The 20,293-nt window shown below is 43.9% G+C and overlaps 1 protein-coding gene and 1 long non-coding RNA gene across 10 annotated transcripts in view; one reads left to right on the top strand and one right to left on the bottom strand.

Moving 5' to 3' along the window:
• Positions 1–20,293, top strand: part of LOC135920017 (uncharacterized) — a 278,410-nt gene that overhangs the window by 132,642 nt on the left and 125,475 nt on the right. The window lies entirely within an intron of this gene.
• LOC135920029 (uncharacterized) lies at positions 2,054–9,006 on the bottom strand. Its single transcript, XR_010570131.2, has 3 exons — positions 8,880–9,006; positions 4,952–5,093; positions 2,054–2,156 (listed from the first exon to the last, which is right to left on the bottom strand). It is a non-coding gene; the product is annotated as an uncharacterized lncRNA (long non-coding RNA).

The following is a 20,293-nucleotide window of genomic DNA, read 5'->3' as shown; positions in this document are numbered from 1 at the left end:
ACGCCAGTTTCACAAACCAACGGACAACTGCTGTCTTTAGATCTTTCCCATTTGGTCGGCCCTTGTGGCTATCTTCCCGCCGCACGTTCGCCATATACAGTCCTTGGATGTGGAAAAAAAATCATGGAAAGATCCTATTGTTTAAATTAGCACGCATATATTTGTTTCGTGAAGGAACGTCGTAACGGCTGCGCAAGTAGGATGAACGGTACTTTGGCGTGTACGTGGGGACAAGTAATCTGCATTTTGGTAGGCACAAAAAATTATGGCCTCCAGAATTATGTCCTCTCACAACGTCGGCACGCTTCAAACACAATAGACACTGCGGTAACGATGAAGAGCTTATCAAAAAATAATAAAGTTTACAAGCTAAAAAAAAGCCGTGAGGCAAAGCTTGGCCAGTGCAACAGGTGTAAATCAGTAAACAAAATAAATTGGTTTAGTTTCATCGTCTCGAAGCCTCACAGTGGGGTATGTGGTGCGCCGCATTACTTGTGGCAAGATAAGCTTGCTAAACGTAAACAGGAAACCGGGTTCTTGCCATCCTATCAACGTGAATTTGTAAGCGACCGTCCTGTCGTGAGATTGAGCCCGCTACCTCACGCTTAGCAGGTGAAAGCCACCGCCACTATGTCACCTCGCCGTGAAGGAAAGAAGAAATGAAAGGTTATTTTCCTTCAGCGTATTGCATATTAATCCTAAATATAAACAAAATAACAGTGGAGCGGCGAAGCACTCTCGACCCATAGGGCTCGATTGAACATTTCTCTGTACGCAATGCAATCGCGAAGGAAAATTACGCTAGCGCAGAATTGTGGTTACGCCCTGGAAAAGTACACGCTTCGAAAATTATTTCATGTTCGTGAGCACTATTACATTTTCAAGGGAGCGTTTAGCTATACAGTATACTATGTTTGCACCTTTCTCATTGCTAATTCCACATCTTCATAAAACTTTTTTTCTTCATTAACATGAAATGAGATTGGCGCATAGGCTTTGATTTCCCTTAATCTATATTTCTTATTTAGCTTTATTGCGATGACTGCTACCCTTTACTTAATCCCGCAGAATTCATCAATCTTACCCGCTGTGTCCTTGTGGGTTTGAAATCGTGCCCCGTATTGCCCCTTTTCTGGAAGGCATCTGTAGCAGAGCACGTGGCTGTTAGTCAGTCCAGTTAAATTGTTAAATATCCCAAACAATGCATGCCCTACTAGAAAATCCTATTTGTTTTCAAACGGGTTTCATCAAATAGGGTTATGGAACGGGACCCCGTTTGATCCTGTTCAGTCCTGACCTGTTTAAATCCCGTTTATTCCTGTTTAAACCTGACCCGTTTAAATCCTGTTTGAACCTGACCCGTTTAAATGCTGTTTAATCCTGACCCGTTTAAATCCTGTTTAATCCTGACCCGTTTAATCCCCTGTCCTATCTAACCCAGACCTGTTTGCCCCTGTTCAGACCTATTTTTTGCTACATTCATACCAGGTCCTTTCAGAATGGATTGATGTTGCTTAATATAATTTAATCTTTACACCTATTTTGTACACTTGTGTATTTACGATCACCATTGAAGAGAAGTAGATCAGCATTAGGTTCGCAACAAGAATGCCACTTTCATATGTAGGTTTGCCTGGTACATTGCTTGATACGAAGATGAACGCAATTTTCGGCATAAATTGATTGCCACTACCACTACCAAGTTTTGCATGACCCACGAGTACGTTCTCTATGTATGACCTACAAGAAAATGCACCCGAAGAATAGTGCACCTCATTTTCATATTTACTACAAGTATGCAAATGTAATTCTTGCAAGTTTAGTATATGTTCGATTACTTGTACTTGTCTTAATGCAGTGCTTTTTGCTGTAATGGTTTGTTCACAAATCCACAGTAAAGCGTAATTTTGGGGTGAAAAATGTCAGCAAAGTGTTGGCATGTACTTGTAAGTGAAAAAGACAAGTATACTTTACGTAGGTATTTCTGTACACCCACTTGAGCTTTCATTAAGCCTCAAGTCCTCCGGCTTAAATAAAAGCATGTCATAAATGTTCCAAGCACTGTTTATTGGACCTTCTAACGGTATTTCTATGCATCCAGTCTGCCGAGAGAAGACCGTTGGAGTGGGTTGCTTGGGTGAGAGCGAGCAGGGCACCTGAAAAAGTAAAACCAATAATTTATCTGGACTCATGCAACAGGTTAGCACATAGGCAAATTTGCCTATGTTCCCACAGATAAGAAAGGTTCAGCATTCCGGTCATAGAAGATAATGAATAAATCCTATTGAAAAATATTTGGTTTCATGCAACGCCTGTGCTTCAAGGCAACATGGATTACTGTGGGAGAATAAGCTGTCATAATTAGCAGGCGATTCAAGCAAGTCTTATAGGAAAATGATGGACACATCGTTTGATTAACAATAATTACTAGTATTGAAGCAACCGAATACAAACATGAAATACCTTTAAAAACAACCCCGACAGGTTGAGATAATAAATTATTCAGAAACTAAACCCTTCTGCCAGCAAAATACCGTAGTGTACTGGCTTTGACATTGCGCTGCTCAGACAGAGGGCATAGGATTGAGTCCCGGCCACAATGGCTGCATTTAGATGGCAGGGAAATGCCAAAACCCCTATGTAAGGTCTATTGGGTACACGTTAAAGGAGACTAGGGGTCCCACCAACTTGAAGTTATAAAAACAAGGGTAAATTTCGAGATCCGCAAACTCACAAAAGTAGAAGGCCCTGGCCATGCGAAGACCATATAAAGCCTTTTAAGGTAGGTGCCAGCAGCCGCTAAATTTCTTGCAAAAGCGAAATATAGCAGAAGCGGTATTTTTCCGTAGATAACTTTTGCAAGGTATTTTACAATTTGACACCCGACATGTTGGGCATCTACGGGCAACAGCAATTCTTGCACAGATCATAGCAAACACTGTTGCACCTAGGTATACATAGACATAGGCATAGGCACAGTCGCCGACTTATTTTCCGGACTCCGAAAATTCGGACATGATTACTCGGTCTGCTTCACGGCACCGCCATTCTCCCCATGGACCATAATGTAGAACAGCTTCCAAAAATTCGGACGCCTTGCAACCTCTCGTCTGATATTTCGGACACTCCTTGAGCCAACTTGATCGAGAGCACCATGCACCGACTATGACTGTTGCATTGTTCCGCTTGCTGAACGCCATTGTTGTTTTGAACGGAGTCTCCTTGCTGCCCCACGAAGTGGTGCTACTGCAAATCCCTGCTCATCATCGACGTTTCTGCCTGGTTTGTAGCTACAGCAGTTCCGGTCTCAGCTTAGTATGCGATGTCAAGATAATCCAGCAGCTCATTTGTTTGTTTCTTCGTGCACGACGCTGCGAGTAGGCCAGGTTTTTGTTTGTGCAACTGATGTCAGCGTGACGATGTTTGACGAAGGAAGATGGGCCAATTCATTTCACTAATATCTAGAATAGCTACCTGTAAGCACCACCTACCTTTCAACAACATTTGCAAAGCAAAAAAACCTCATCCTGAAAAGTCTGCACATGAAGACATCGGTTGCATCATCACCGTGGGGCCTCAAGATAATTCGGCAAGCCAAGAAATTACTGACAGCACGAGTGCAATCATGCCAACAGGAAATCAGTGGCTGAATAATGCACCTTCTACCAATTGGTAGACAGTGCATTTTCGCAAAGCCCTAACTACAGCAGATCATTGTTCAGGAGTACCCGAATGCACAACTCTATGCCATTTTCACGCCGACTCTAGGGAAGCGCCTCTGCACAGTTGCAAGAAGAAAAAAACCTAGATGCCCCAAGAGAAATGAGCCCACTCAAGCCATGGAAGTCATGTTTACCTTGTCTTCCTACAACTACTCTAAACCTAGGACTGCTGTTTTGCACAAGGGAACAAACGTCAACATTGGTGCCTCACCCAACACAAGTGGTCTGCGCCGTAGAAGGTGCCATCAGTCAGCCCACAGATGAGGCCCACGCCAGTGCTGTCAGTGTGCTGTACAAATTGCAGAAGCACAGCCTACAAGCTTGTCTGCCTTAGTGTGATCGCAATTATGAACGAAAACCAACGAATCAAGTTTGTTTCATGCTGAGAACAGTTGCCTCATGCTGGATTTTCCTACAATTCTTTCTAAGCAAAGGTAATGCTTGGTTTGTTGTGTAGGCATGTAAATAACGAAAAGGCCTGCATCACTATCTCTGAAAAAAATCATGTAAGAAAGCACGTAGAGTACACAGGTGCAGTGTCTATCACATATCATTTCGTGCAGTAGAGGCTACATCGGATAAACCGGCCAATGTATAAATGACTGGCAGCGTGACCAAGCAAACTTGATGCGTGGGTCAGTTAGCAGTGGTATTGCACTGCTCTCGGTGCACATGCACCTATGTTTGAAAGCTGCTTGATCGTGACAAAATATAAAGACAAAAGCGCTGGAGAGATATCTGAGGCTTCTCTTATATGTATGACGAGGAACCTAGCACTAGCTCCCCATGCAGAGAATTAGTAGACAGTGAGACTGCTTCTTATCATCGTAAAACAAGTGTCACGCTCACCATGTGATGCGTTCTTTTCGTTTCTGTTCGAACAGCATGTTCTCAGATCTATTCTCACCCTTTCACCTTTTGCACAATATCACTGTGCGAGCTATAATACTGAACTTTAGTAGCACTCTGTCCTGTTGCCTCCGTTCTTTCCTTGTGAATTGTGTACCTAATAAGGCCTTTTTGGTGAAAGAGTGCAAGTTTAACGCATAAACTAGCGCCATGGCACATTGCAATAAAGGACTGTTATGATTCTCTCAAAATATGTCCATGCAGAACAGTGTCAAAAGCACAGCTTAAAGAAAGAACAAGAGTGTATCTATCATAAAGACCAATCCTTGTCTTTTTTCCTTAATATAATTTTCAATACCGATATTGAAGTACAAGCTCACCATATTATATCACCTTGTCAATGAAGCAAGGCACAATGGCGCCCAACTGTCGCGGGACCAACTTGGATGTGGAGATCAGCGCAGATCAGCAACATAGCATGGTCTGCTTACACTTCTCCAGGTCCAGCCATACCTATACCAGCTATAAAACAAGTGAGCTTAGAATCACAAGCGAAACAATATAAAAAGTGACACTGAATAAAGCAACTTTCGTTAAGCATAAATAGGATCGAAATGCTGACATTATGCACATAAGTATCTTCACTTTGAGCAGGAAAGCATCCAATTTAAGAAAGATTATATGCATGAGCTATCTATGTGAGAAAGATTATTCGAACGCCCTCTATTTGCTATAGCCCTTCCCTTATGCATGGATGTCTCCCTGACTGAGTGACCTGGGCTGATCCCAGGTATAGTGTAATTAAAGGTTGTCACTTGGTGGGCCAATCCCGATACTTGCACAATAATTGTAATGTGTATTGTAATGCTGGCCATCCTGCAGGCACTGCAACATTATAGCACCCATAAGGCTAATGGTATTACCTGATAAGGCTAACTAATAAGTGTCCCCAGAAGCATAACTCGGCATGTATACTCGGAGGCCATTATTATAAGAGAAGCAATAGCAGAGGTGAAGCTTTATCCTGTGCCATATGCAAAATGGCCGAGCACGCCCAGCTTTTGGTTACATTCTCACTTGTGACCACTTCAACAGGCTGACTGACATGCGTAACCAGCAGTTTGTAGGACCACATTTTCATAACCTGCATTTTTTTTAGATCTGAAGAGATCAGCTTCAAGCTCCTTGCTGCGCTGCACTCGAGAAGCATTATAAACTGGCAACATTTAAATGCTAAGCTGCATGGTTTGTTGCATGCTTTAGGAATTTACTTATTTATTATACACATAGCTCATAGGCTCCAGTTGGAGTATTGCATGAGGTGGCAAGAAAACGAATTCTGAACTAAGAAGAACATTCAACAAAACAAGTCAGACCAAAGAAACAAAAATAACATACTCTCATATTGGGACTATGTATCCGGCAGCTAGCTTATAAAAGAGACAATTATGAATGTTTTACTACTGGTAGCGCTTTAGGGGATGGAATGTAGAATTCCAAGCTTCATACACTTTTAAGCCACCTTTCGTAGCTTTTTGTTTTGAAGTCCTATTCTCTGTACTATTATAGAAATGAATACCCCCCTCCAAAATAATACAAAGAAGAACATGTAATGCACAGTATTGTAACACAATAATGTAATGCACAACAGTGAATACTTAGGAAAATGTAATTAACAACATGGAGTCTATGTGGGCACAGATGTTAGAAGTCTACATGAAAGCATAATAATAAAGGTGGGCAGAGCATTTATGCTTTTGTCGGGCAACCTGCAGCAAGACATACCGGTAAAAGGATATGCATGCCTCACAACACAGTGCCTAAAAATATATGTCACAATACAGTGAGCAGGTATATCATGCTTATCTACAATAGCCCCTAATTATATTTAACTCAGAGGGGGCTACCTATGTAACTTGATCAAACTGAAGGTGGGCCAAATTCTAAATATATGATTCAAGTATACAGAAAATGGACGTTATGAATATGGCATCTACAGCAAAAGTGTTGTACATTATTGTTGTACATTATGTCATACCTGCCAAGCTCTGAACATATTATTTTGTAAAAATGCTGCAGATACTAAATTCTTTGTTGGGGACATAGCACACATTATTTTAAAGCTTGCTCTCAGCACCCCCATTGTTGCATACACACACACATTATTAATAAAGGGAAAATCGCACATCCACCCTCTCGTAGCAATTGCTACAAAGGAAACCCGTACGGATTCCTCAAAGGGAAGCCTCACAGTTGGAAAAAAGAAACCGTCCAGGTCTGGGACTCAAACCCGGGACCATTGTCTTTCCGGGACAGTCGCTTTACCATCCAAGATAACCAGGCGGCTAGCAGATGGCCGGGCAAATTCGAATTTGTCGACAACATGAAGCAAAGGCAAGGGTCTGACGTAATAGTTCTGCGGAGACGCGCAAGATGTAGAGAGGTAATTAATAAAGGGGAGAAAAATATTACGTCACACCCTTGCCTTTGCTTCGTCTTTTCAACTAATTCGACTTCGCCCTGCCATGTGCTAGCCACCTGGTTATCTCAGATGGTAGAGTGGCTGCCTCGGAAAGGTGGTAGTCCCGGGTTCGAGTCCCGGACCAGGACGAATTTTTCTTCAACTGCGCGGCTTTCCTTTTCAGGAACACATACGGGTTTCCTTTGTAGCAAATGCTACGAGCGGGCGGTTGTCTGATTTTCCCTTTAATCCTTCTCTCCACCTCGTGTGTTTGCGCAGAACTATTACGTCACACACACATTATCAACCATTATTTAACTTGTCATGCAGCACAAAAAGCAGCAGCAAACTTGAAACCAGTAACTGACAACGTTGTTTTTTTGTTAGATTACAGAGCTTTTTCAGCGTGTTTGCTGCTGCCGCTTTACGCTGCTTCATGAATTTATCTGACCAAACTTCCCTAAAGCAAGTGCCCCTCTGATGTTCTCGTTAGAGATATTGCATCACTATTATTAAACCAGTGCAAGAACAATTACAATTATTTTTACATGCATTTTAACAATGTCATGCCCCTAATATCTCAACAGCTTTAAAACATCTTAACCAACACAACTTCATTGTCTTTCTAAGGTGACAGTCATAAAATTGTAAAATGAGCCCACATTTGCAAACCCACGAAAAATTCAGGAGAGTTTCCAAACATGGATGATACCAACAAAATCTCCAGCTCATGTAAGTAGCAGCAACTGCTTTGCACATATCTAGTCACAGCATGCACATCAGGTACTTTGCCGTGCTCTTGAGGCTGCAGAAGTTCGCAGGTGCATATGTGGAGGTGCCTCTCGTTCACAAAATCTTGCCATCCCTAAACAATAATAAACGCTTAATTTAGTGTAATCCCTGCTGAAACTGCAAACTTGTGATATAAAAAGATCACGCCATATTTTGAAAAAAGTCTCATACAACCAGTTACATGAAGCTGCAACTGGTTGTGCAAATATCTGATCGTAACATCACAGGCGGTTAAATAACACGTAAATCGAACTGTAGCAAACATGAATCTACTATGAAAAGGTTCACACAAACGTACAGCTGTATAACGTGAAATGTGAATTGTACTATCAAAAAATTCTTTAGGCGTTCCAAAACCTAATTTGTTTATGCGGCGCAACAAAGCACTGCTCCCGAAGGACGATGCGCTCAAAATTACAACAGAGCACCTCTTTTTCTGGAGAGACAATACAGAAAAGAGAAAGATTTTTCGATTAAAAAGAAACATTGCTTTTGTAATTTCGGCTTCTCTGCAAGATCGGAACCCTTTACAAGTACACGAAAACACACAGGACACTAATACACGTCATCTGACGACACTTTATAAACAGAAGAATTTCCATACAAGCTGAAAATCTGGCCATGCGTCGACGAAGAAATCGGGTGCTATCTCGCGCAGCTGTTAGTTGTGAAGACGACACATCGACGTACTACTTCTAGAAATGCCTATACCATTTCTCAATGAAAAATTATGTACACAACCAGTAACTTTCCTTGCTTGAATTTCTGTGCCCATTTAGATCAAAGAACCACCCGCGCTAGCATGCCTCATAGGTGAAAGTATATAAACCACAGATAGAGCTGTTGGTAGCATGAATACGTTTTAGGACAATTTCCATGGAACTTTTTGCTAAATGTGCACTGCGACATGAAGAACAACCATTTGAAAAGCACATTTATAATTCTTGCTGCTTTACTAATCCGGATTCGCTTGTTGTACGGACCTTGCGATACGTACAAGAACGCACACTTCACGAACCATAGACAGGAAGAATGCGCGCAAGCGCCGGACTTACCTTTCTAGGCGTACTCGGAAAACGCTCCTTTTAGCGTCACAGGTGCCGCGGCATCGACTGCACCGACGGTCCTTCCGGCGCACACACTGTTGAATTGCGGATCAACTACAGGACGTAAGAGCACAATTTTCACCGAATTCTTCCGTACAGTGTGACACGGCGCGAGAGTGCCAGAGGAGGAGATCCTTTTCGTGAGCCCGGAACAAAGAAAGTGGCGAAGGGTCATACCTTCGACATAGGCGCACCACACGAAGGATACTGCGGGCTACATTATGCGGTTCCAGGGGTTTTGCGATTCTCAATGCATACAAAATGCACCACAAGTTCTCTCGGCACAGCGTACACACGATTAAACAACTGCATCGCACGGCGTCAATGCAGCGCGCACTCACATGTAGCTAAGGCTGAAGACGGCAAAATAATATCACCTGTAACTTTACCGGCGCTACCTGTGCTGCCATCTGTAAGCCGCATTGATCTCATAGATGGTGACGGCGTTGTATTTCGATGTTATGCAAGTCTCACAGGGTCTTGTACGACGTGTTTCAGCGATGCTGCTTTTAATAGAGAGGACAGCAATGTTCGTATACGCCGTATAGACGTCTTACCTACTTGAAAAACACAACAGGAAATCTTCAGTCTGTCGTATTTTGGGACGTTGTGACTGTCGTTCTGTTCTCTGTAGTGTGACGTCTTGCAGTCCAAAATTCTGTAGTTCCTGATCAATATTCGATTAAAAAGTGACACAGACCTCTTTAAGGTTAAGTAAAATTATTATTAAAAATAAAAAAAACAAGCCTTCGCCTAGGATTTGAAATGGGGACCTCACGGTCCCGAGGCAAGCATCTTACCACTGCACCACGCCTAACATGCCGGATAAGGTACATTTTGGCTATGCCAACAGTATAAATCGCAGTCTGGGTTGCTGTTTACATTTACATTTTAAATGCCAAGATGCGCTTTCACTTCACCGCGTCAACTGCCGCATCTCTATATGAGCAAAAGTGCTGTTACTTTCGACAGGTACATCGTGGAGTGCTAGAACACCGATTTTGCTGTAACGATATCCATATTTAATAAGAAATCCAGAAATAGACAACGGCGACCGGGGACACTGAGGGTTGTTACTGCTAATTTAGACAGTTGTCTCTTGCTCTTTACACTTTTGAGCTCGCATATAATTCGTGTGTTCAATGCAAAATAGCTACATAACGTTTACTACGTTTACTTTTTGTATTTTGCATCTGAGCCTTGTATTTATTGCTGTATTTTGTGTTACAACTTGTATTTAACATTTTTCAATTTTGCTAATCCTGTTGTTTTTGCATATATTATGTGTTCGCCCCTCCTGCTTGGGCCTACTGTAGGCCTGAAGTATGTTCTAAATACAAAAATAAAAATAAACACTCGTGGGTGAGTCTTGATCCGGACAGTATACTGGCTTCTCACGGCAGCGCTGTACCACAGTAATGAGACCCGAGCGAGACAGCTTTTCACGCAACTTTGTGGAACAATCCAAAACTTCTTTTCCGCTTCGCATAAGGTTGTGCAACATTTCTGGGAAATTAACTGATGTGTCAGTGTAACCGCACATGTAAGTACACAGGGCTGTGTGCCCCATCTTACCAAATAAAACAAAGCGGATACGCAGCCATTCCCGCAGATGGCATGATTTTGATCAGCGGCCGATTTTGAGAGGCCGGTAGGGCGTTGCTGGTGCCGTGTCATCACGGCACAATTATAACAATTGGCCACGTCGACTTTAATACCGGTGTCGATGCTATCAATATTGCCGGCTTCAGAGAAGCACGATTGAATACCGTGCAAGAGAAAAGTACAGTGTGCACCACCGATGCGAAGCTGACATTTTAAAGGGCCGCGACCGAAAGTGCTTCTGTTGCGACTTCAGAACTCTTGGCCGTCGCGACCGAATGGTTCTGTTGCGACGTCAAAATTCCTGTCGTAATGTCAGAAATGTCTGTCGCAACTACGGAAACGTTGGAAACTTCTGTCGTACAACAGAAATTTCTGTATTTGCAGCAGGAATTCCTGTTGTCTTTTTCAACTGGGCAGGACCGGGAATCGGTTTGAAATTCGCAGCTAGCACATCGCAGTTTGGTCTGTGAATGTTCCGAGGTGGTCACGCAATTTCTGTAGAGCTTGATAATGGCCCCAATGTAGCACTAGGGGCTAAATTGTCAGGATATCGAACAATAAAAAAGTTCCTCCCCAGTTCTATTCAAGCATTAAACTGGTATGCATGGTACCATCCAGTATGGTCCCCACAAAGCTCCAGATTAAACCAGCTTTTGTGCCAAACAGGCGACCCTATATGGTGCCACTGCGTCCAGTAGAAGCCAGTTTAGTTGCAAACAGGGCCCCTGTTAAGACCCATTTCTGCGTGAACTGGTCGTGCTTATACCTGCTTGCATGCCAAACGGGACCCCAATCAGACCTGTTCGTGTGTGAACTGGTCCTGTTTATACCTCTTTGCATGCCAAACGGGACCCCGTTCAGACCTGTACGTGTGTAAACTGGGGCCCTATAACGTAAAACTATTCCAATATGTTTCTATTCCAATTTGCTAACGTCACACTTGCGTAACCACCGACGCAAGCACCGGGTGGTCACCCACAGGTTTGTCTAAACAGACCAATCAAACGCTCTCCTCGTTCATAGGAGGTCCCTTTTGTTTACTTGAAAAACGAATAACATTGCCAACACTGAGCGGCTTGTCGTATCTAATTGGCTCACAAGGGGCGAGGAGAACGCTCAAATGGAGAGGGATTCACTGGGGCAGAGCCAGTGCACTGAAAATTGATAACTGAATGAAGAGGGCGGTGCCGGCGTATGCGATTGGTCGGCTTTGGTCGGATTGGTGCGATTGGTCGGATTGGTCGAAAATCGCGGCGGCATGCAACAGAAGCTTAAGAATGACTCTAAAACTGACCCTCAGCAAAGAAGAGTTGGCAGAATGAGGTAGTAAACGTGCCGAAAGTGCTTGAAAACGTTACGCGGTCACGCAAGAATTTTTATTGTACGCAAATGCACCCATGCTTACCGGCAGGTGCGAGTAGTCAGCGTCTCAGCGATCGGCGGCAGCCATCTTTTATTCCTTTCGGAACGGGGCAGCCTGCGGCGATTCCGAAAGAAATTCAGTTATGTTCAGCATAATAATGCATCTTTATTGCGGACACGTCAGTTTGACGCGGTGAGTTCCTGCGGTTTTGTGACGTCGCGTGACAGGCAGGTGAAGTAGGTGCAGCCCGAAAACATTTTACCAATAGCCGACGGCTAATGGCGAAAAAAGGTCCAATCAGAAATTACTGTTTTTCTTTTATCTGTCAAATCATACATAATCAGTGTGTACCCCTCATATCAGATGGGGAGGTATTGCGGTTTTCGTGACGTCGCGTGCCAGACAGGTGAAGTGGGGGGTGGTCGAAAAACGTTTTTGACCAATCGCGGAGGGCTGATAGCAGAATTGGAGTAGAAAAATTTGGAATAGTTTTACGTTATAGCGCCCCTGGTCCAGTTTATACCTGTTTGCATGCCAAACGGGACCCCGTTCAAACCTGTTCATGTGTAAACCGGTCATGTTTATACCTGTTTGTTGCTAAACAGGTCCCTGTTAAAACCAGTTTAAACCTGTATAACCCAGTTTGAATTTAAATAGGATTTTCCAATAGGGTGATAATACCTCAAAAAAGTCCGCGTAACATAGCTTCGCTCGAGAGGGCTCGTGAATTAAGCGATGCCAGGTTCAGTTTTCAAATGCCGCCTGTCAAGATCTAGGCATTCTTGGCGCCCTCTGGCACGTCGCAGGCCTGAATGCCGGGTTGGCCAGGGCAAGGCGGCATTCATCAGAGACATTAGAGCCATTAGAGACTGAATGGTGGCGTCGAGGAGAGGTAGAATAGCGAGTTTCTAATCTGAAGCTCAGAAGTTTGAAGCGTCGTTCAGTCCGATTCATTTTGAGGAATAGAGCGGCACCCGACACTGGCAAAAAATTTGCCGAGTGCCAGTAGGGTTATACTAGTTCTGGCGCAACAAAATTAGGAAGGCCCACTAGCTTCAGCAAGCACACGCACACTCTCTAGAACAGGAATTAGCCTCCCTAGTGCAGTATTTCGTCACTACAACCCTTATGACTCTTGCTATTAACAATATCTTATGCTCACTAAAATCTTATATCTGAAACTTTTAACTGTAATTTTACGCTCTGAGTCACAACAAAATTCAGACACGTTGTGCATTTACGGTATCTGTGCGCATTCAGCGTTTCTTGAGGCAGAAAGCATCGATAAATCGCAAAACATTCCGCACACTTCTTTTTAAGATAGCAGTCGCGGTCTATTCGTCTTCGTTTGTTGCTCTGGAGGTCATGCGAAGTAGTTAATCATTTTGCATGTAACTTGCACTCAGCTAGTTAAGGGTACCTGGTTTGCTAACGGGCTTCAGATTCTGGCCCATTATCTAAAACTGTTTGGTTGCTTGTTACTCCCTATCATGGTTACGGGATTAAAGTTAGATGTGGTTCGGCACGGTGTTTGATTTCTCGGTACAAATGAGTCATTTTAAGCTTAGCGTCATTAACATGAACATCCGACACGGCAGCATTTTTAATACTAGCTGTATAAAGCTGGGACAGAGCCTCTTGGCTTACAACAGTTCATGCTCTGCTAATGTACAATTTCTTCCCCTCCTACTTCGCTGCAACCCAACGTTTCCACAGAAACGTTGCCAAGGGGGTTTACCTTCTTCAGTAGTTTTTTTTTTACCGAATAGCGAACAATATTTTGGAATATTGGCTTATCTTGAGGTAATATCTCTACCAGTAATGAACTGTAGACAATATCAGTGAACTCATAGCTTATTTGGACTGACACTTTTTCAGTTCAGGAGCAATAAGTGGAATTTATGAGCTTCCCGAGTAAGAATTATGCGTTGCTTAGCACGTGCACAATAGCAAGCTTAACTCGAGGAACTATGGAATAGTTACCTGTGCATTTCTGTATTCCGTCGAGAAAAAATTCAGCATGGCCAAGCTAGCAAAACACCTCGATACCAGTTTTCGTGTGTGTGTAGCCTGGGAGACACAAGAAAGGCAATGCTTCAGCAAACGAGGACGATTTCTTATGCATCACATATGTGATGTTCTTCTGGACTGTGTCTTCTGTAAGATGTTCTTCCTGTCGCAGTAAATAGTGTCAGAAAAGCCACCCAAACCTGCTGATTTATTTTCAGGCTGCAGTAGCAAACGTTTAATAAGCCCATTTCTCTGTGTCATCAGAAAGAAACGCCTTCAGTTGTCAAATTATAGCCTTTAACGCAGGAGGGAACTCATACTGATATGCAGTTATAGACAAAGCCCCTGACTGCGGGATCGCTCAATTTAAGTGCCATCTCAATAAAGGAGCAACCTCTTTGAATTTGCAACAGTGCCCGTCTCACCGCCTGTTTGATTCACTTTCAGTTTGAGGATATTCCAGAGCTTGACATATTTCATTGAGGAGCTAGGTATATTAGTTGTTATTCAGTGATAAACCTATAATAGTGTGCACTATGAGCCATGATATTAAGGCAGAGCTAAACGAGCTTATTAAAACACAATTGCGAAATTTTTGTTAGATCTAGCTTCAAAATAGAAGTGAAATACCGTTATACGGAGTTGTGCCTACTGAGATGGCTACTTATTTTCTTTAGGTATTTTACTTACTTTTTTCAAACACTTTATCTTACATACTGGTAACTTTCCAGAGGTGCGTTAGACACAGATGATAGCTGCTAGAGAAGATGTGTACATTCTATGTGGCCTACTTTCGCAACTTTCTTCTAAGATATAGTTGGATCTTTGAGCTCTCAGCAAGACATACGTTAGTCATTTCAACAAGGATGCGAGACCTCGTGTGGACGTATTGTTAATTGTATCGCAGTGTGTGGTGAGCGTTCTGAATTCTTTTCTCCATATCTAGTGATCAAGGACGAGGGGAAGATAAGTTGAAACCAACGTAACAAATATTGATAAATGACTAAAGAGTAGAATTGTGTCACTAGTAAAAATCAGTAGAAGTTTTTTTTTATAACAGATGAATGTAAGACTTTGGTGCCGTATCTTTCTGCTAAACCAATAAGAATGTACGGAATAGCCGTGGAAAACGAAGAGAAGAATTATATGCATAGGATGAGAAAATTAGGCAACGTCACCAAGACTCGCGAATAGAATACATTTTTCCTTAAGGCACTTTCGGACTCAAGCTCACCAGAATTCTTCTCAGGCGGGCAAGCTGATACTCACGACGGCCAAACTAAGCGGGGCTCGCTCGCACTCAAACTCACGAGAATCACGATAACATGCAAAGCTCGGTGCTAACCCGTGCTTTCAGAAATGAATCTTAACTTGAAGCGCATGCTTCACGTAATCTAGACGCCACCTAACGTGAATGCGTCCACGGAAACGCAATGAGCATCTTGAGCACGCTCACGCCAGGCCTCATCAAGATCAAATTAAGCATCGGTTTTAACTTAATGCGCCCCTCACCAGATCCCATAGCAAATAATGGTTATACACCGAATGTTGTTACGTGTCCTCTGGGGAGTCTTCTGCCTCAGATATTTTTCATATCGGCTCAGTAATAACCGAGATAGAAATATTTCAGTGCCTCAAATCATGATTTCAGCAGGCGGGCTCCACTGCCAAGCCAGACGCTCTCTCCACTCGCGCTGTCTCATAGAGTTTCTCACTATAACACGTAGCGGGAAATCTGGCGCTACCATCGCTGGGAGTTTCGTAAGGGGCGCTGTGCCGTCATGGAAATGGCGGTATATGTGCCTGCGAGGCTTGTGTTGGCTGTTGTTGTAAGAGGCTTCGTCTAAAACGTGGATATGGCTACACAAATAACGGGTTCCTAAAGTAAAATCTTCATGAAACATTTCCATTGAGGCAAATTGCATCTTTACTCACCTACAATGCATGACGAAGGGAAGAAAAGAAAGGACAGACGACAAACTGTTTCAAAAGGAGCGTGGATCTTGTCGTCTGTCCTCCAAATTTAGCGGCCCGCTGATACTTTTTATGTATCACATAATTGTACATGCAACAACAAGCTCTCATAGGTAAACAAAACATGTTTTTGTGTAATAATAAAGCTAAAGCAGCTTTTTACGCACAGTTTTAGTAGAAAATGAATTATTGTGACACCGGAACAGTGCTTTGCTCGCTGTCCGAGAACAATTCCAATCCGAAGTCACAATATACCAGCATTCCTATATGTACCAGAGCGCAGCAGCGCCAGATTTCCCTCTAGGCAATATATTGAGAAACTCTATGCTTCGTCTAGCCTACGCAAGCGAAATTCCTTCCCTGCGTTCTCCCACACCGGACCTCGAGCATCGCGTGGCGCATACGTCACAAGCCCCGCCTTTATTATTATATTTCTTTTTTCTTCCTACTGGCTTTTTTTTTTCGGGGCTACGCATTTCGCCCACGGCGTCACGCGCGAGCTGTTGTCTCGTTCGCGTAGCGCACGAGTTTGTTCGCTGTGCTGAAGGAAACGTGACCAGCGGTATAATTCAGTGCTACACGAATAGCGAGGCGGAACAAGCGGATCGCAGAGCGTGATCATGCGCTGGAACCGGGTAGAAAATAACGTAGTTTCGGTACTTGCGCACGTGACCGCACGACGGTGAGAACACGCAGACCTAGCGGAACTACATCTATCTTGCTTCGGTGTGAAGTAAAACACAAAACACGCAGACATTCCGTTTGTGCGTTTAATTATTTTTCTAAACTTCAATTCGTCAATTCAAGCAACAGATCCCCACAGATAACGTATGTCATGAATAATTCTCCAAGTCACGTGTCACAACGAGCAACGTCACACTGCGGACACGATTACGTAGGCGCAGGGGATTTCAGATCTTTCCGTGGTGCGTAGCGATGTAGTACTTTGGAGACACGATTGTTATCGCACATTGTATGCTCTGCTTTTGCCAGCTCAAAATGGCCAGATCAGGGGAGGGGCCCTTTATGAAGCGCATTTCCGTAAACGGAGTAAGCCTAAGCATAAAAGGGTGCCCGAAATGAATGTTGGTATTTCACCAGAATGAAACTTAGGCAGTATTAGACTCGCAGCATTATGCCCACTGGGCTCACTTATATTCAGCGAACGATGTACACGCTCAAATTAATTAAATCAAATTCCAACATATATATGTCCACATTGGCGCGTTATGTTTCTGTCCCTCCGTGCTCACGTATAGGCAGGAAAAGCTAGGACTACCGCTCACACGGACAGGGACGGTGTGGGCTGCAGTGCACTTCTGAGTAATCCACACACACACGCACACACACGCACGCACGCACACACGCACACACGCACTCACACACACACACACACACACACACACACACACACACACACACGCACACACGACAGGCTTTGTAGCTGTCAAGCATGCAGAGCTAGGAGGAAGATGGCTGATGAAAGTCACCAGATGCTAAGATTCACTGCCCCAACTTACGACCAGGGTGCAGGTGACCGACACAGGTGACGCACCTGGACGTGTCCTAGAGACTTCGTGGCCATTAGGCGCTCGCAAAGGGATCGATGCGTTATTCCACTTCCAGGTTCATGGTCACTTTTGACAGTTGCAGTAATACCAAAAGGGGGACCTTAGACACGAGGTACGTTCATGTGTTTGAGCGTAACAAACATCCTGAACAGTTACTTTCTGTTTTCGCTTCAATATATCATGATGGAACGTACACACTCACAGGACAGCAACCTGTTGAACGTATCGAGAGTAGCATGGTTTTCTGCCTATCAGCATTTTTCATGCAAGCAATTAGGGATGGTGAGGGCAACGTGTAAAAATAATGCACAAAGGTCACCAATACGTGTACAAAGGTCACCAGACAAATATTACTATAGAAACTAGACATGAACTAAAGTAATCGATCGGGCTATAGGTACATATTCTATTAGATATATGTTAGCCAGTTGATGTAAAAGTTGCAAATGACATCAAACTATTTTCGAGTAGCAGATACCCTAAGCATATGTGGCCTGTGGGCTTGGTTGGACTTTCCGGATGTAACTTTTGGCAGGTGCCGGTAGTTTCGATCGAAGAGAATGAGAGGAATGTCATCTTTTTTGGATAATTGAAACTTTCAACGTGAACTCTTATGAAATTGGGATGAAAACATAAGATGTATCTTTCTTTCGATCGAAGGTATTGCTTCCAGTGTGCCTAAAAACAGAGCAGTGCAGGGGCGCTATAAAGTAAAACTGCGGCACTATAACGTAAAACTATTCCAAACTTTTCGAATCCAATTCTGCAATCAGCCCTCCGCGATTGGTCAAAAACATTTTTGGACCATCCCCACTTCACCTGTCTGGCACACGAAGTCACGAAAACCACGATAGCTTCCCATCTGATATGACCTGTGCGCACTGATTATCTATGATTTGCGATTCGACGCCTTTTCGCCATTAGCCCCCCGGCTATTGGTGAGAAGTTTTCGGGCTGCACCCACTTCACCTGCCCGTCACGTAACGTCACAAAACCGCAAGAGCTCACCGCGTCAAAGTGAAGCGTATGCATTTAAGATGCAATAATATGCCGAACAACACTAATTTTCTTCAGAATAGCCACAGGCTGCGCCCTTCCGAGAGGGATAAAAGATGTCTGCCACCGATCGCTAAGGCGCTGGCTACTGGCCCCTGCCGGAGAGCAGGAGTTCATTTGCGTATAATAAAACTTCTGGCGTGGCTGTGTAACGTATTCGAGCACTTTCGACACGTTAACGACCTCATTCTTCCAACTCTTCATTGCTGAGGATCTGTTCTAGCGTCATTCTTATGCTATGTTCACACTACGGTCGTAACGCGCGTAACAGCTCTTTTGGCGTATCGAACGTAACGGCTGTAAAAAAACGTTACGGCAGTTAAGCCGGCACCTTTGTTCACATTTACTGCTGCTTAAATTACGGCTTTTACAACAGGCCAATCAAATTTGGAGCTGCAGAATCGACGTCACCAGCGGTCCAATATGGCTCCTGCCAACATGGGCCGAGATCGAAGAAATTCACGCTCAAAACAAACTTATAGTCATGTATTCAATCGCCCAAAGACGACGAAGGTGACGCAGAAGGGTTTGGGTGCGGTAAGTATTTCTCGACAGGGCCGTGGACGGCGATTTTCACAACCTTTTCGCCAAGCTCCGAGTTGGTGACGCTGCGATGTTTCATAACATCATGCGCATGTCGCCCCAGCAGTTCCGCTTCCTTGAAAACCTAATGAGACCACTCATCGAAGTTCGGAGCACGCATCTGCGGCCATCGATTTCCTCGGCGGATAAACCAGATGAACTGAAAACAGTCTCGCAAGGCGCACTGCAAAAATTTTCACGAACACAGCCAATCGTGCGCACGGAAAGGCGGAATGGCACTTCCCGCGCCCGGAGCTGTCTGCAGACGGGAGGACGGAAGTGTCGTCACCGGTTGTTGAAAGCCGAAAGCTTATCGGTCATTGGCTGTGTCGCAATGGTCGTAACATAACAGTCGTAAATGTTGCCGACCCTTTAAAACTCTCACCCACGATTTTTGCGAGAATTGCGCACGTTGGTACCTTTACGTTTGCAGTCTGAACTAGAGGCATACGCTTGTTGCGCTTCCGCTTACGTATGTTACGAAAAATCGGCGCCTTACGAACGTAGTCTGAACATAGCATTAAGCTTCCGTTGCATGCAGCCGCGATTTTCGACCAGCCACCACAAGCTAAGTAAGGAAAAGCGGACCAATCGCAGACGCCGGCACCACCTTCTTCATCTGGTTATCGACTTTCAGTGCAGTGGCTCGGCCCCATCGAATGCCTCTCCACGAGAGCGTGCTCATCGCCTCTTATCAGCCAATTAGATAAGACAAGCCGCCCAGTGTAGGCAATGTTATTCGTTTTTCAACAAACAAAAGTGACCTCCTATGAACGAGGAGAGCGTTTGATTGGTCTGTTCAGACAACTCTGCGGGTGACCGCCCGGTACTTTCGTCGGCGGTGACGGAAATTTGACGAGAGGAGATTAGAATAAAAACATATTGAAATAGTTTTACGTTATAGCCCCAGGAGTTCGTTTTATGCTAAATAGTGCATCGAAGTTGTACACAGAAGTAATTGAAGTTGTGCACAGAAGTATGCCGCGATCATATGTGCCAGGGGAGATATCGGACAAGAGAATTTGTAGTTTAAAACCTTCAGGCGTTCTTTTTTTGCGTGGGAGGGAAAATAAAGCGACATTTCCTTGCGCACATGCCTGCGTCCACTTTACTCCTTCTTGTATTTAGTTATTTATTTAGCATACCCTCAGGGACATCACGACGTAATACAGGGGAGTGGTTGTAAGCAAAATCTGTAAATT

The sequence above is a fragment of the Dermacentor albipictus genome, chromosome 3, assembly GCF_038994185.2.
Source record: "Dermacentor albipictus isolate Rhodes 1998 colony chromosome 3, USDA_Dalb.pri_finalv2, whole genome shotgun sequence".
Taxonomy (NCBI): Eukaryota; Metazoa; Arthropoda; class Arachnida; order Ixodida; family Ixodidae; genus Dermacentor; species Dermacentor albipictus.
This window is presented reverse-complemented; position numbering and strand designations above follow the sequence as displayed.